We start from the raw sequence: 17,671 nt of genomic DNA on the forward strand, positions 1-17,671 counted from the left end.
CATTTCCACTTCCTCATAGGCATGAGTTCAGAGCCAGTGTGGACCCAGTCGAATGGACACTCGTTCAAGGGGTGGTGGCCGCATCCAAGTTAGGCAAATCGGAGGGCTCACCCCTGGTGGCTGACGATCTATGTTAACTCCACAGTGAAGACGTATGCTCAGCATCTTCTGTTTTTGCATATGCTAAACATTGCTGTATGCCTTGAATATTATTCATTGTGCTGTTTTCACACAACTGTTCTGCTCAGCTCAAGTCCCTGCAACGTGTACCAGCTTTTGTACTTGGCCTCATTTGGTTATGATGGCTGCTTGGCAGTGCAGTGCACTGGCTTCCACACTGTCATCCTGAGCAAGTGTGTTGATTGTGTGTCCAGTGCCTCAACGCGGCGGTGTTGTGTTTAATAGCTAGCTAGCTATAAAACACACAAACACATAACATGCAACGAAGAAATGAATGGTAGCTCAGAGATGATCGCAAGTGATCTCTGAGGAAAATAACTGACAATATTAGAGAGAGGAAGGATGGTCGGGCGGATACGGCACATGCCTAGGACGTGGGAGTACCTGGGTTTGCAGCTCTTGCTCTGCCCTTCAAGCAAGTCACTTACCCTCTCTGTACCTTATCTGTAGCATGTTCTAAGGGTGGCTATATTACATGAGAGTGTGAGGTGCTCAGATACTAAAGTAATGGAGGCTATGTACATTCCTTAGATAAGAACACTAGGATGGAGCAAGGACTGCATTCCCCTTACAGGATTCTGACTGGTCCTTCTGCAGAGCACAGTGGACTGTGGTAGAAGGAAATTCCTTGGACTCTCTCTCCCCTTCGTACAGCCCCACAGTGGCTGGCCTACAACTTTTACGCAGAATTTCCCCTAGAAAACTCGAGAGGCAGAAAGGGTTCACACCACAATACTGACATTTCAGCCTCTAGGGTCCTTCACTTGTTCAGGCAAACTCGAAGGAGCCTGAAAGTGAAATGAGTTTATGGATGGCCCGGCTTTTGTCCCTGAAGGGATTAACAGTAACATCACAACATTCTCCTGAAGCAAAGTCATCCTGGCATTTTGAGCAGCCCTGCTTCTGAGCCTGAAGTTTGCTTCATCCAGCTTCAGGGAAGGTGGTTTTCGGGGAAAGGGCAGGATCCTATTTTGTTTGTAGATTTGGGAGCTGGGGAGGTGGGATGGAGAGGAGGGTAGGGGAAGGGGAGGGGGAGGGAGGAAGGACTAGCAGTCCCCTGATGGCTGGGTAACAAAAGCAATATCTGGCCATTGCTTTCCTCATGTCTGCCCTGATGACATTGAGACTTACCCACTTGGGGCGGCACATCTTAGAAATACCCTTTTTCCCAGACTCACATTTTCAGCTGTGTCAGAGAAGGAGCCTAGCGAACATTCATCAGGGGCTGGATTTTTCCTCTCCTGATTGTTAATAGCCTGAGAGATTTCCTTTTTAGCCTTGGCCTTCTGAGTTATCTAATGATGCTGATAACAACCGGCTGCTGCCCGGCAGAGAGAAAAGAAAAGCCCTTTGCCAGCAGGAAAACCTGTGAGTAATGCACGCACTGCTGGACAGCAGCCAGATCACTCCAGCAACCTCTGTTAGCTCCTCCTTCTACCAAGAAACGATCACAGAGTAAGAGGAGACGGTACTAACAGCTGCAGTGGAGCGTTAGAAGTGCTGAGTCGGAGTGGAAAAGTGCTGCATCCAGTGGAAATTTACCCAGGTCAGGGACCTGAGCATGTAGGAGATGAGGGCTGTGGGTTTTCAGGGGCATTGCAGGCTCATCTCCCACCCTGCTGTGCCACCTCAATGTTGCTGCACAGAAGGGGCACCCACAGCATTTGGGACTGGCACTGGTTCAACTCAGGAAGTGTGTGTGAGAGAGACTGCAGAGTAGGCTGGTCGTTTCCTGCAGAACACGTGGATGCTGCTCACCGGAGGAGTAGGGCAATAAACCCAGTGTCCTGGCACAATTGCACTTGGACGATTGTTTCTGCCTGCCTCGCTTGGATGCAACCTGTGGATACTGTGACTCTGACCTTGGCTCCACTTGGGCTGTGTTTGAACAGGGAAAAGGCAGCTAAATTAGGACAGACTCAGTGTGACCTATGCCTGGTGGCCACACTCCCAAGGGACTGTTTCAGCAGCTCAAAATAGCCATTTTGCAGGGATGGACCAGCCTCTTTCATTTAGCCACTCCTCCTAAGCTGGGGCTGTTGTGTGGAATGCCACTCACATCGGCCCCCACCACTGAAAATTGCCTGATGGCCAGCTCTGCAGGGTTACAATACTTCCTTGAGCTAGGAAGAAAGCGTGTTTTATTGACAGAGGACACAGGACGTTATGCAGTAAACAAGGGACATACCTGAAAGTACAGGACAGGTAGCCACCCTAAGCTGAAAGGATATAGGTGTGGTGATTGGATGTCTAGCTAGATGGCGCTAGAGCATATGTCTATGTCTTTGCCAGAGCTGCATTGGGTAGGCGGGAGTATACAAATCTTCCTTTGGTTAGAGTGGCTTTTGTTTGGGTGCCTGGCTCTTAAGAACTGGATTCAGTTCTTTATAAGGGTGCAAACTGAAACATCGCCTTGCCCCTAAAATAGTGTTTCTGTTAGGCTGATAAGCTGCAATAGTAATTTGGAGAGCTGCGTTTCCAAAACCGGCTGAATTAAATGCACAGGTTTGGCTGCATGGGACAGTGCAATAATTTGCAAGTTACAGAAATTGTGTTTGGACTGTTAGTTTGCAAGCGGTGTTTTTAATACAACTACAAGTGGCTCACACACTCACATTGTTGTTCATTGAGTATTTGTATTACTGCAGGAGCCCACATCATGGACCAAGTACCCCATTGTGCTAAATGCTGTACAAATACTAAGTATAAAGAAGGTCCCTGTCCCCCTGCCCCTAAAGATATCCTCTTCTTATCCTCTTGCCACCTTCTCCACAATCCATACTGCTTCCACAGAACCCAGGACTTCCTCGGAAGGCCTCCCATTCACATTCTGACCTCGTGCCACCCTGGTTTAGGGTTGCCAGGTCTAGGAAAACCCAGTCAAAAAGGGACCCTGGTAGCTCTGGTGAGCACAGCTGATTGGGCTGTTAAAAGTCCAATTGGCAGTGCAGTGTGGGGACAGGCTCTCTGCCTGGTGCTGCAGGACTCGCTGGAAGTGCCTGGCATGTCTAGCTCCTCGGCAGTGGGGTAGCCAGGATGGCTCTATGCACTGTCCTTGCCCTGGGTGCTGGCTCTGCAGCCCCCATTGGCTGGGACCTGGCAGCGCCTGCATGTGGGGGCAGTGTGTGGAGCTCCTTGGCTGCACCTCCTCCTAGGAAGTGGACATGCTGGCCTCTTTCAAGAGAGGAGAAATGGGTGCCCATATATTTTCCCCCCGATTTGGAGGCTAAAGCCCTCTGTTTATCTGTGTAATAGCTTCAAAACAGGCATTCGTATACGCTACCCCAACACTGCTCCCTACTATATGACTCATGCCTGTGCTATATTCACTACTGCCTAGTTTAATTCTTGATACATCTCATTTATGGTCTGTGTGGAAAACTAAAAACTGACTTAGAAAGAATCTCTCTGCTATTTGTGTGCAAAAATAAGACACACGTAATGATTCTTCCATTCTTCTTAGCACTGAGGAGGCCTTAGCTGGAATTACTGTGTCCAGATCTGGGCAGCACACTTTGGGAAAGGTGCAAACAAGGGACGTACCTTAAAATATAAGACAGATGGCCACGCCAAGCTGAAAGAAAAAGCATATAGGAGAAAGGCCAGAGGAAAGCAAGAAAAGTGAGTAGAAGTTTAGCAAATGTGACCTCTGAGGAAAGATTGGAAAAATGGGGTTTGTTTAGGGTGAAGGCTGGAGAGTGGGGGACAAGATTACTGTCACCTATGTCAGTGGTTCCCAACTTTTTTAACACCGCAGACCGGCAAACCCATTCACAAATGTTTGGTGGACTGGCAACATTTTATTTGAATATTTGCATATCCGTTATGTAAATAATAAACATGCAAATAAAATGTTACCAGTCCACCAAAAGCCCCGGCCTGTGAACAGCTGGGTTCAGCTCCACCAGCCTCCCACCCCATAGAGCCCTCCCCACCAGACCCCTCCCCCCCAGCTCCCAGATGTTTGCTGCTGCCTTTCCACAAAGCGCTAATACCAGGGAGGTGAGAAGGGGGCATGTCTAAGCGGGCATGACTCAAGCTGTTCAGGGAGGTGTGCACCTTTTAAACTGTGCCACTCCCCACACCCCGCAGACCCCAGTGGTCTCTGGCAGAAGACCACGCCACTCCTATCACAGTGCAGAAGCCCTGAGCTCCCCTCCGCCAGTCTGGTAAATAGAGAATGAGCAGCACCTGGGGGCTCTACGAGTCACACTTTTAAGTATAAAAATGCCACATGCAGCTCATGAGCCTTGGTTTGGCTCCCCCGTTACAGAGAAGGAGCATGATATATTGTTCTTCTGAGGCCCTGAGGACAGGATAAGAAGTAAGGGACTTAAATTGCAGGTTTAGGTTAGCCATTAGAAAAACTTCCCAACTGTCAGGGTAGCTAAACATGGAGCAAAAATACCTAGGGATGCTGTGGAATCTCCATCACTGGAAGTTTTAAAGAACAGGTTGGACAAATACCAGGTGCGGATGGTCTAGATAATACTTAGACCTGACTCCTGTGCAGGGGACTGGATTCGACTTGTTAAGGCCCCTTCCAGACCTATATTTCAAGAATTTCCCGAGTAATCTGAGGCTGGAAATTGGGACTCCAAAGAACTCTGCAGTAGCTCAGAACTCATTTAGTTTCATTATCTTCATGTCCCTAAACACCCTTCCAAACTCCGATCAGCCATAGTTTTTTTCCCCCCTGCAGAAGCTCACTCTTAACTCTGCATTGACATTTGTCAGCTTTAATTAGTTCTTGACCCCATGTTCTGTTATTTCAGCAAGCACCGACCGGCCTGTGTAGCGTAGAATGGACAGTTCCTGGTGAGGTCAACTGGGGTGTCTTAAATTCTTGTCGGTGTTACTGTCACCCAGAAACCGCATTCAGTGGAGGAGAACTTGCAGTGAAGAAAAAATTGTAGATCCACAGCACTGAGATTAGCTGATTTCTTTGAATCTTTTCTCCTCTTCCTTTGAAGGAAAAGGAAAATGTAGGGGTCAAATCCAGACATGCTGTGGATGGGGACAACCACACTGAAGTCAATGGCATTGCAAACTGTGCCCCAGAGATGTTAGAGATCAGGGTGGATAGGTGGTCTTAAAGTGCTTTTGCTCTTCCCCCATCTTTGGGCCCAATCTGGCTGCTCACGCTGTCTGACAAACACATGGTTGCTTTTGCTTCCAGTCTCATGCACCTGGTTTCACTCCCCAACACTCTCACTCACTCTTTAGGTATGTCTACATAGCAAAACCTGTGCACAGACCAGCCCCTCTGGTAACAAGGGCAGTGGAGACAGCATAGTGCTGGCTCCAGAGACTGTCTCCAGAGAGAGCTAGGAAGCTGAAGACCTTCTCAGGCTCCAGGCTGGGCTTATACTACCTTCCCTGAAGCTCACACCACACTGCCCTGTTTCCTCTGCAGTTGTTACCTGTACTAGCTGGATTCCAGTAGCAGGCAGGCAGGCAAAGCCAGGCACAGCTCATGCCGTGCAGAGATTTCCTTTCACTCTCACACCCAGACACACTTGGACACCCCCTCATTGTCATTCCCCTGAACATGCACACTCGCTCGCTCACGGACATACCCCCAGCAGGCGCCCACAGGCCAACACTGACTCACTCCCTTGTTGCAAATCCTACCCACGCAGTGGCCAATTGTCTGAGCACTTCTCCAAGGTCCCCCTTTGGCTCAGTGGGAGGTTGTGAGGCACCGGTGGGAAGGGGAGGAATGCAGGACGATTTCATCAGGTGTTAGTTTTGTTCCCAGGGAGATGAGCTGGGCCTGCTTGCGACTCAGAGGCCAAGAGGTCGATTTCTCAAATGATACTTACTGTTCTGAGCGAGATGAACTGGGAGGAAAGCAGACTCTTCTGCACAGAAGCCCGTTTTCGGTTTGCCAAGATGTGGCTGTGCCAGATTTCATCCCTTTGCTGTTTCCACTGCTGAAAAGTCAGCCTTTGCCTGGAGCACTGACAGTCTCCATGGGTCTCTGGGCAAGCTGTGTGGGTGTGGGGTTGGGGGGGAGGGGTGGCTCTGGACTCCTAGAAGGTGCGGGTCCTCAAGAGGAAGGGGCAGGGCCAAGGCAGCCAGCCCTCAGAGCTACCTGGAGCGCGGTATGCCCTCGCCTCTCCCAGCCCTCAGATTTGCCCGGAACACATGGCATGGTGCTCCGGCAGCGATTGGCCAGGGACCCCAGGACCATTTGAATCACTGGGCTCCAGGGCAATTGCCCTCTTTGCCCTCCTCCCGTCAGTGGGCCTAGCCTTTGCCATCAGAGCATGAAATTCTGGCCCCAAAGAAATCAGTGGGAGTTCTGCCATTGAGTTCAAAGCATAATCTGCCATTGAGTTTCACCCATAATCTCTTACTCTAAGATACACTTAACAATGTAACCCAAAGCACTGTAGATGCTCCACACACAAAGGAGTTGTCTAATCTTCCAGGGAATCATCTAACATTCCAGGGAAATGCAGCCATCTCTGGGGTGCAGATTGGCATTCACCAGAGACATTCAGCCAAGGACATTGGGCATGTCCGTATTCTTATAAAATTGCCATTGCATGACCTTATTTTTTAACTTTTTGTTCTGATGAGCCATAAGCAATCCAGAACTCATTTTACTTACCCTAAAGGGGCTGAGTCAACCCTGGAATCAGATGTCTGGCTTTAAGGAGCCAATTATTCCTCCTCATTTATGCAGACAATTATATGGCCCTTCTCCTGCTGTGGTACCTGAGCATCTGACAGTCATTAATGGATTTTGGCCTTGCATCATCCCTGTGAAGTGATATCCTGATTATTGGCAGGTGGAAAAATGAGGCATAGGATGGCTTAAGTGACTCATCCATGGTGACGCAGGAAATCTATGTGTGGTACGATTGCAAATTGAAACCAGTTCTCCTGAGGCCCAGTCCAGGCCCCCATCTATCAGAACATCCTTCCTGCCCTAGTTGAAACTTGATGGTGAGACCATATTCCATGCCTACCCCTAGACACTACAACTCAAGGAAACTCTGGACTCCACTCAAGAAGAGAAGGAGTTAACCCATCATGCCACCCCTTCTTAGTTAGCCTTCAGTAGGGACTGGAATAAATTGCTTAGGAAGGCTGTGGAATCTCCATCATTGGATGAGTTTTAAGAGCAAGTGAGAGAAGCACCTGCCAGGAATGGCCTAGATAACAATCCTGCCATGAGTGCAGGGGACTGGAGTAGATGACCTCTCGAGGTCCCTTCCAAGGACTCCATGATTCAACTGTATGTTGCAGGAGAGTCCAAGCTCTGTGGCACTGAAGGCCTCACTGGCAACTTGCCAGGAGCAAAGGGCCTCCCTACTAAGTGGCATGTGGTAGGTATTTGTAGTGCACTCATCAGCAGGGTATTTTAGAGCCTAATTTAGCTCACAAATCTATAGGATGTTGTTTGAGTAAAACACAACAAAACCCACAAAGTCCTGTGTGCTTATCTTCCTGCACTAAGGACTAGGACCTGCTAGTTGGCTGAATCCTCCAGCAATAAGCACTGCAGTGAGACAGTTTTACTCTCACTCTGAGGCTACAGGAAGAATGCTTCTGCAGGCTGCATGGTAGGACCCTATGGACCGCATTTGACCTGAGGGCACTCCGGGGCTGAGACACCCTAGACCATTGACTAACAGGCATCCGTTAAAAGCCTGGAAAGTAGGACGTCGGAGGGCAGTGGAGGAGAGTCCTCTAGGGATAACCCATGAGGCAGGCAGAAAAAAGTTACATCTGTGCAGTGAGCCAGTTTCCTTCCCAACTTTAAATAACAGACCCCGTCACCTCTGCAAACGAGCCGTCTTTGCAAACAGGCGCCAGGGTGAGGTTTGGCCAAGTGGAAAAACTGCCTTCTCGAGCAGGAGGCACCAAGTGCAAAGGGCAATGCTGGCTCAAAGCACAGGGCAGAGTTTGAATGCCAACTTAAGTGAACCACATTTTCCATGTTCCTAGTGCAACAAGCAAAGTAGCTAATATCTCGAAAGTGGCGGTAATCCAGGGGAAGAAGCAAGCCAAAGCAAATCCAGGCAGTTCTCCAGCAGGATGGTTTACATTCAAAAATTGAACTAATTCTTTAAGGGGGAACAAGAGACTAATCTGAGGAACTGCTCTGCAAACATCGATGGAGCTCCAACGGGGATAGTAGGATTTTTCTCCTCGTATATATTTGCATCTAATAGCTTCATTGAAGGATGAGGATCCCATTGAAGTAACATCATTTTGACAAGCACCTGCCACTATATCATTTCTCTCCTCCTTGTCTACTTTGCTAGGTATATGCAGAGCACTCTTCTCCTACCACTGAAATGCAGCCACCTCTGGAGTGGAAGCTGGTAGCACAACAGTTGAGGGCAGGAAGTGAGGAAGTGTGGTGTGTGAAACAAAAAGTTCAGCTGGAGTTCTGAGAGAGGCAGAATGTAATCCCGGCTGCAGTGGTGGTGCCTAAGAGAAGCATAGGCAGATAATAGCTACCTGTGAATATGGCTATGACATGGGGCTGACATCTCTACTATTGGAAAAAGTGCCAAGGCCAGGAGCTCAGTTTTCTCTCTCCTCTAAAACATGGCACCGCCGCCAGCACAGTAATATCTAACATGAGGCTGCTGGTATATTGGATCAGGACTGCCGGGACAGAACAGCAACTCCTACATCATTGGCACCATCTTCTGCAACACTTACTGTATTATACATATTCACTTGAACCTTCCCATCCAAGCTCTGACCAAATTCACTGATGCTTGTTTGGACAGATCTGATCTGAGCTCCGGATGATACCAGTACAGCCCCTACCTGTAGTTAGTGGCTTCTTTTCACGAGGAAAGGGAAAGGTTATCTCTTTTGCCCCACTTGGATCACTGGCGGTTCACTCCTGGTAAGAGACGCTCTAGGCCTTTCAAGTCATAGCCTAGCTGCATCCAGCCCAAAGACACCACCCGGCAAGAGACTTCCCCAGTGATATCCACAAGGCTGAGAGAGGAGTTTTACTTTTGTTGTGTTTAGGAGAGGTTGGTCAGGGAAATATATTGATAGTCTCAGTTCAACAGAGAGGTAACCACAACCCTAACCCCTTCCCCCAGGTTGTAACATATTGCCTGGCTAGCAACCTCAGCAGTGAGATCAAGAAGTGAATCTGGTGGAAGAGGGCGCTCCCGTCTTGCCCCCGTGCATTCCTGTGGGGGATGAGAGAGAATCTGAGGGCAGGGAAGAGGGTCAATGGGTCTCCGCATTTCTGCTAAAATCAGAAAGAAGCTTCCCTGTCTTTCCTGGGCTGATCTAAGCAGTGTTTCCCACACAGTGCTGCCTCCTTGGCAGGTGTGGGGGGAGCTGTCTTACCTGTTTCCAAAAGCAGGACATTAACTATATCCTGGCAATGTAATTAGTCTTCACTCAAGGAAGTGTCTATATCAATGAAAATAGCCTGCATAGTGTATTTTCTGAATAAGGTACTCCCATTTCACAGGGGGTACTGAAGCGGGATCTTTTTAAGTATTCAGACACTGGTTATTTCCATGGATGATGGTTTCCCATTACAGGCTGCTGTAGCATATATAAAGGACGGCCTGCTCTGTGGTGTTTTGCCAAGGCTAATGTTGACGTGTTCAACTATGCAGCGATCTCCTTCTTTAATGTAGAGCTGGTCGGGTGAGTAATGGAAAGAAAAACTGCAGAGCTCTGGTTACTGCTTCCAGGCAGAGCAGGGTGTGTGTGAAAGTGAGTGTGTGTGTGTATGTGTGTACACCGAACTGGATAAATTACACTGAGGGAGAGCAGGGACACACTGGGGAGGGAAAATACTGAGGAAGAGGAACAGGGTGAGAAGAAAAGCCTAGACAGTGGGCAAAGAAGTCAGTAGTGGTGGGGAGAAAAGCAAATGGGGTAGAGATTGGGCCCAAGAGAGGAGAAAGGGCAAGAGAAAACTGAGTTGATACTCATAGCTCATGGAAAGCAGGCTCATGGAAGGATTAGGAGGCAGGTGAGCCGGAGTCTACTTTTAGCTCTGCTACTGATTGGCTGTGTGACATTGGGGGCAAGTTATTTCACCTCTCCATGCTGCAGTTTCCCCCCTTTGAAAGATCCTCGGGTGGTAGGTGCTGTACAAAGACAAAATATGAATGTGAATACAATATTAATCAGAGACGGGGAGAGGCTGATTCAGAAAGAAAAGGCCCTCACCTCTGTGAAACATGTCATGCAAGGAGCTATGCAGAAAGCTCTGCTTCAGCGGGTAGGGATTGTTGGTAAGGGCAGTGGCAGCGCTCCCCAACCAAAGAACAGGCATTCAGTGATCGTCAGTAAGGTCTACTGTGACAACAGTGGTTTTTTATGGTAGGGCCGAGACACGCCACTCAAAGAGCACGGTCCCCATCTCTCTCTCTCTCACACATGCGCGCACACACACGCAGACAATGGCTATACAAGGGAATAGTGAAGCCATTTCCTAATTCAGGGGTGGGGAACCTTTTTTGGGTTGGAGGTCACTTATCCACAGCAAAATCAGCTGTGGGCCGCACATAAGTGAGAAGCAAAACAAACAAACCAGCCCTCGCTGATGTGGCCCCCGACTGAGAAGGAGAAAGACACTCCTCACATTCAGAGCTTAGGGTAGCCCAGACGAGTAGATTGTGTGTGCTCCAGCCCCATGAGGAGACTGTAGGGGGACTAGAGCACCGGTGCAGGCTCCCCAATGCTGGGAGGGAACCCGAATCTTGGGGGCTGGATCCAGGCAAGCCAGGGGCCACATCTGGTCCCTGGGCCTCGGGTTCCCCACCTCTGTCCTAATTGGATTTCCACTTATTGTATGACGATGTTCTGCCGTGTTTATAGGGAAACAATGTCTCTGTATCATATGTATGGAGATTACTAACAACCCTGTGACACTGAGGCGCGAGATCATATTTGTGTCCTCTATGTGCTCTACACAAATTCCTTCCACGATGACGATGGAATCCTGCGCTGAGGATTTGCCTTTTGTCTGGTTCATCTCCTGGGCACTTCTCAGAAACTATGGTTCCTCGGTCTCTATTGGTGCAGCCTGGCTCTGAACCTGCCTTCTATATTTTGCCAGCCATCTCATTTAACTTTTTCAGCAAAGCATGGAGGAACAAAATCACTGCAGCAGAACAGCTGATTGTATTACAGTCCTGGGAAAGAGCTTTTCACATGCACTTCACGGAGCTGCATATTACAACAATGGAAATTAATTCCCCGTAGTGGCAGACACAGGGCAAGGAAGTCCCACTGACCCCATCATTTCCTATGTGCCTTATTCTCCTCACTGCCCATGCCTGTAATGCAATTACTGCCAATGGCATTAACCCCTTAGGGTACCTCTACACAACAGCGTTATTTCGGAATAGCTGATGTTATTTTGAAATAACAGAGTGCGCGTCTATATAGCAAGCCTCTATTTTGAAATAATGTTGAGTTGGAGGACTTCTTACTCCGACTCCTGTAACCCTCATTGCACGAGGAATAAGGGACGTGAGAGGAAGAGTGCTCTTCCTTCAACTTCCTGCTGTGTAGACAGCGCCTAAAGTCGACGTAAGCTATTTTGATTTCAGCTACACAACTGACATCGCTGAAGTTGTGGATCTTAATTTGACTTTTACCCTGCTGTGTAGATATGTGTTCAGTTGCTAAGTGCCCAGACAGACTCTTAGCTCCAAGACTGTGGTTTCAGGGATGGCAGTTAGGAAAGCCCTTTTATAGCACTGTGCTCCAGAGCCCAGCACAGTCAGAGACAGTCTGTTTTGTGCAACGTGTGAATTTGGCAGGTGACACAGTGAGCATGGAACCCCCCTGCGTGCCAATGGTACAGCCAGTCTTCCCAGCAGAGCAGTGCAGAAGGTGGGAAAAAAAGAGAGACAGTTGCTAGAGAGGAAAGCTGCTGTCATCCTCAGATTTATTCAATGTCAGAGAAATTGCTGTGTCTTGCGACTCATCGCCCAGAGTTGTTACCATCTACTCGCTTGCCAGAGGCTCATATGAAAAAACGATCTGCTGGGTGTCAGTCCAGCTCCTGGTGAACAGAAGTCTGCGTCACAGAATTCACTGCAAGTGTCATTCATTTGTTCTTTTGTGTGCAGGTCTGGCAAAAATTCCCAGGTGTGCATGGGCTGCATGGGCTACAAAGTGTGATCGATACCCTTGCCCCTAGAGGTGGTCCCTTCACCGGTGTGCTGAGGCATGCTGACAGCTGACAGAGGAGGGGTAAAGCTCCCACTCCACCCAATCTCATTATTTATATTACAAGAGCACCCATCAGCCCCAGCTGAGAGGAGAGTTTCATTGTGCTAGGTGCTGTATGTAATAAGAGATAGAACCTGCCCTGAAGAGTTTATGCTCTGAGTAGACAGGAATAGGTGGGGAAAGCAGAGATCTATAGAGGTGAAGTGACTTGCCTATGGTCATATAGCAGATTGGTGGCTGAGTTGTTATGTTTTAAGCACGAGCCAAGCCACAGATCAAGGGATCCAGTGTCAGTCTACAGGGCTTATTAATATCACACTTATCACCTGCACTAAAATTGTCTGAAAAAGTATTTTAAAAGAATGACTCGGGGGCAGTGCCCCCTGCTCGCTACGCTCATCAACCTCCCCAGCTCTCTTCCCTTGGCCTCTGAGAGGAGTAGGAGGGGCCCCTCCAAGACCTCACCAGGCCCCGCACTCTCCCCCTGCACCAGTGAAGGCTGGGCTGTGGCCCCTCTCTCCCTCCCTCACCTCCTGCTGCACCAGACTAGGCCCTTTCTCTCCCCCCCGTCCCATCGTGGCCTAATCTTAATCCCCACCTCTCCCAGCCAAGGCTGCGTCAGGCCCCACTCTGTCCCCAGTCACCACGAGCATCACTCCGAGGCCTCGAATGCCTGTGCTCTCTTCCTGGCTGCCAAGCACAGGGGAGGAGAGTGGCGTGGCGTGGCGTGGCGTGGCGTGGCGTGGCGTGGCGTGGCAGCCAGCCCAGGGGAAAGGAGAGGGAGGGGCTGCAAGATGCCAGTGTGACGTGATGACGTCATTCTGTTGTCCCGCAGGAAAAACTTTTTTATAGGTATAGTAAGATACAAAAATATGTAGGAGAGAAAGCGAGAAGAACACTTTTCAAACGATTTGCGCAGTTCCTTGCTAAGATGCAAGTGTGTGCAGGGCTGATTTACAGGTAGGGCCAAAGATTGGACATTCTGAAGAGAAATTCCGAGTCTGGGCCAGAGAGTATGTGCCGTTCAAGTGAAAACTGGTGTAATGTGGTGTTCACAAAAAAGAACATTTTTAAACCACAGGTTTGCTGCCAGACTTGCCAGTTACATCCAGGTGAAATGCAGAAGACGTACCGGCATGTGCCATGTATGTTCTGGTAGAAGTTATTTCCATGTAAAATGAACCTTCTGTGCTGCTAAAATCTAGGGACATCCACCTGGAAAACTCATGCTCAGTTGTTGAATGTACAGTACCAGGTAGTCCACTGAAGCCATGGTGAAGCAAAATGATAACACTGGATTCTGTAATAGCACTGGACTCTGTAACCTACACCTCATATGAAGCCACAAAGGTATTACCTAGCCATGCATTGGACCAGAGGTGGGCAATAATTTTTTGCTGGGGGCCACTTCCGAAATTTTTGAAGTGGCCTCAGGCCGCACCAGAAGGGGTGGGACCTCAAGCGGAAGGGACGGGGCCAGAATACTTCCCTGCTTCCCCACCCACAGACCGTGATTGGTTTGGGGGTGGGGGAGTGTGTGAAGTCTTTGCCCCCCCCCTCCCCCAGAGGTTTCCCCTAGGTGCCCATGCCCCTGGGGTGGGAGGAGAGTTCACACACTCTCCCTTCTGCCCCCAGGCCAATCAGGGTTTGGGAATAGAGGGAGTGCGTGACGTTTCCTCCTCCCTGCCCCTCACCCTGCCAGGAGCGCGGGGCACTTAGAAGCACCGCATGCTCCTGGTAGGGCAGAGGAAACTTCATGCACTTCCCCCCACCCCCAAGCCCTAACTGGCCTGGAGGCGGGGGAGCGCAGGGCCTCCATGGGCTGGATCTGGCCCACGGAGGCCCTTTTGCCCATCCCTGTGTTAGACCTTTCCTTTTTCCTCTCTGTGTACGGTCAGAAAAGTGATTTGTAACACAATGTATCTGCTCCACCCGTGTTTTGTCCCCCTCCAGATCAGAAGGGCGAGTTGCTATGGTGAGCGATTAACAACAAGGGGTGCTTCTTCTCCCCACTCTTACCAACTGGTGCTGGAAACTGGTTAACTGCTAGTTTAGAACGGCCAAGCCCATTTCCAACCCTGTTACAGAAAGTGCGACTGAGACCGTGTTCCCAGAGGTTTCAGTCAGGCTTGCTGTGATGGAGATGAGAAGGGCTTTGCCCAGTCTACACTAGCCAGCAAACTGAATGACTGATGCAAATTCTTTCCATTGAATAGTAGTTTGAATTATGAATAATGAGATTGTTGTTGTCATGGTAGCACCTATGCCCCCCACTCATGCAGGGACCAAGCATAATTTTTTCAGGCTCAGTGCAAACGTATAATGGGCTCCCTCCCACACACATGCCACAATTTGCAGCTTGGGTTGCGCCCTCCAATGCCTCTGGGCCCCAGTAAAGTATGCCCTTCTCCCCTACGTGGGGGCCTATGCTCATGCGTCAGGACTCCTTTGTGCTAGGAATGGAGTAACACCCTTAGTTACCATTTGGGATTCTTATGATTGACCAGATTTGTATTGCCGCAGTGCTCACAGGTCCCAGTGTACATCGGAGCTCCACTTATTACATAGTTTAGACATCTAATGCCAGTTGCCTAGTGTCACTTGCATAAGTGAACGGCAGATGTGGTTGCAGAGCCCACCAGCCCTGACACCTTACCCCGCTCCTCTGATCATTAAACCCTGCTTGTCTCCTTGCTAATACTCTAATGCAATGGTCCCCAACCTTTAGAGGCTCCCGGGTGCCCAGGGGCGGGGCCACTCACACGCTGGGCGCCCGGGGGCGGGGCCGCGCATCCTGGGGCACGCCGGGGTCGGGGATGCCCTTGCACCCGGCGCCGGCATGTGCCCCAGGGCTGGGGCCGCCCGAGCGCCTTGTGCCGTGGGCCCCGGGCCGGCGCCGCCGCCCAAGCCGCATGCCTGGTGCCGGCACCGGCACCGCGTGCCCACATGTTCCCCGGGGCTGGGGCCGCCCGAGCGCCGCGCACCAGGCGCTGGTGTGTGTCGCGCGCCTGGGTCTGGCGCCTCCAGTGCGCCGCGCGCCGGGGGCGGGGCCGGCCCAGGTTGTTGGCGGGCGCCCAGAAATGCCCCGGCGGGCGTCATGGCGCCCGCGGGAACCGCGTTGGGGACCACTGCTCTAATGAGCAAGGCTTGGAGTGAATAAATCAGGGTGTGGTAACTATGTTATTCTCTCCTGAATCACACTGCTGGGCCAATGTGATTGTATAAGCTCTTCTGGGTAGGTTTTGGCCTTGGTATTTATAGCTAGAGTATGTTACTTAGGCTGAGAGGATAATTGGGGACCTGCAAAACCAAATAGCACGACTGAAATTGAGGGAGCTATGTTGATTTGTCCCAGGCACGGGCCTGGTGGCCTGTGTTTCCCTTTGAGTCAGCACCGAATAGAGCGATGTAAAACAGTCGCACGCAAAACCCATCTGGTTTGGAATTTCACTAAAAAGGAGACGCTCACACCAGGCTCGCAAATTGTTTCTGTGACCCTGAGCCCCAAACTCACTGTGGTGTTACCTCTTCCTTCCCTAAAAACTAAGAGATTCCCTGTGAAATGAAACTACTGAGTCTCACACAGGCCCAGTGTGGAATCAAAGCCTCAGCATGGTGCTAAGGGGCCTCCTGCGCCCCGAGGTGATGACATGTTTTAAGCATGGTGTGAATCCAAGCCCCTGCTTATCCCTGCCTACTGAGTATCCCAGGACACTTTAACTCCCGTGTCCTACTCCAGTTCCAGTCTTGGTAATTCTGCCTACACAACTCCCCCCGCAGTATCAAATGGAGCACAATTTGTCTTCACCTCCGGGCCTGAAGTGCTCAGTGGAATTCTTGTGTGCTGTTAAACAGCTGCTCCGTTACGCCTGTGAGGGGGCTGCATTACAGCACTGGCTGACACTACGCCTGTGCCTTCTGACTTAAAGCACCTTGGCATCACTCATGAAATAGATGATCATTAAAAGTATCCCAATGGGCTCAGCACAGTACAAGATAAGATGAAGGTAACCCTAGGAACTGTAGTGGTGGAGCAAGACCCAATTGTGCTAAGTGTGGTGCAACAGGGGCCTTGCGGGTCGGAGCTGGGACCAGTCACAGATAGTACATGGGCTCTGGGTAGCAAATCAATCAAACAGCCTGGGTCCTTGGGGCCTCCTGCTGGGGCAGCAGTAGCTCTTAACAGCAATCAAACTGCAGCCCTGAGTGGGCCACAGCAAACAGTCATTGGCCGTGCAGCTTCTGGGCTGGGGTGGGCAGCTGCACAGGAGAATTACCCCCCTGTGAGAGGCAAAACAGTAAGGAGACTGCAGCCCCTGCACAGGGCAAAGCAAACAATAGTCTGTAGGGTCATGCGCAGCTGGTATGCTAGGTGGGGGCCTTCCCAAACCGCCAGCCTGGCCCCGCTCACACTCCGGCCCCAGAACACCTGCTGTAGGTGCACTGGGGTGGAGTGTTGCTGCCTCCAAGCGCCCGCCCTCCCCGTGCTGTGGGGCCAGAGTGACTCAGGCCATGTGCCCTTCTCCCTCCCTGTGCTCCGGGACTGGGGAGGCTCCGGCTGTGCACCCTCCTCCCTCTCCGTGATGGGAGCAGGGCCTGGCAGAAGGGGCAGGGCTGGGGGCAGGGGTGGAGGCTTGTTTTCCCCAGCCCTACCTTCACCAGCTGCCCATGGGTATGGCCCTGCAGCTTTCAGGCAATTTCACTGGGGGGAATTAGCTGGATGGGTCGGGCAAAATTCCGTCTATGGCCCCTTGGTGGAGCAAAGCAAGCAAACAAACAAAACAGTCTACTGGCCTTTCTTTCCCCTGGGCCAGGACATAGAATAGGCAGCAGCTTCCTCAGTAGATGGTGGCTTGGCTTTCCTGGCAGTGTCCACAGCCAGCGAGCCTGGAGCATAATCCAGGTCTTCACACAGTCCAGGAACAGCACTGGGACCAGCAGGGTACATCCTTCCTCCTCTGTCACCCTCCCCAACTGAGCTGGGTTGCCTCCTTTGATCCAGGTCCCCCACTTGGAGCATGTGTAGCAGGAAAGAAGGGATGTGGCCTCCTGGGCCCACAGCGATCAGTCTGCCCCTAGTGACGCAGTGTGGGATTGATACACCCACTCACATGCTGTACAGTCACGGGGGGGAAAGACAGTCACTGCCCCCCAAAGGGTTTATAATCTAGAAAGGAGGCGTGGCCAGAGCCACGAAGGCATGTCGATGCCTGTGTTGATCTGGGTCTAGCTGACATTCCTTGCCTATATAGCCTGCAGCCCAAGTGAGCCTAACATGAGGACCTGAGGTGTA

Source organism: Pelodiscus sinensis, chromosome 1, assembly GCF_052426305.1.
Source record: "Pelodiscus sinensis isolate ZL-2025 chromosome 1, ASM5242630v1, whole genome shotgun sequence".
Taxonomy (NCBI): domain Eukaryota; kingdom Metazoa; phylum Chordata; order Testudines; family Trionychidae; genus Pelodiscus; species Pelodiscus sinensis.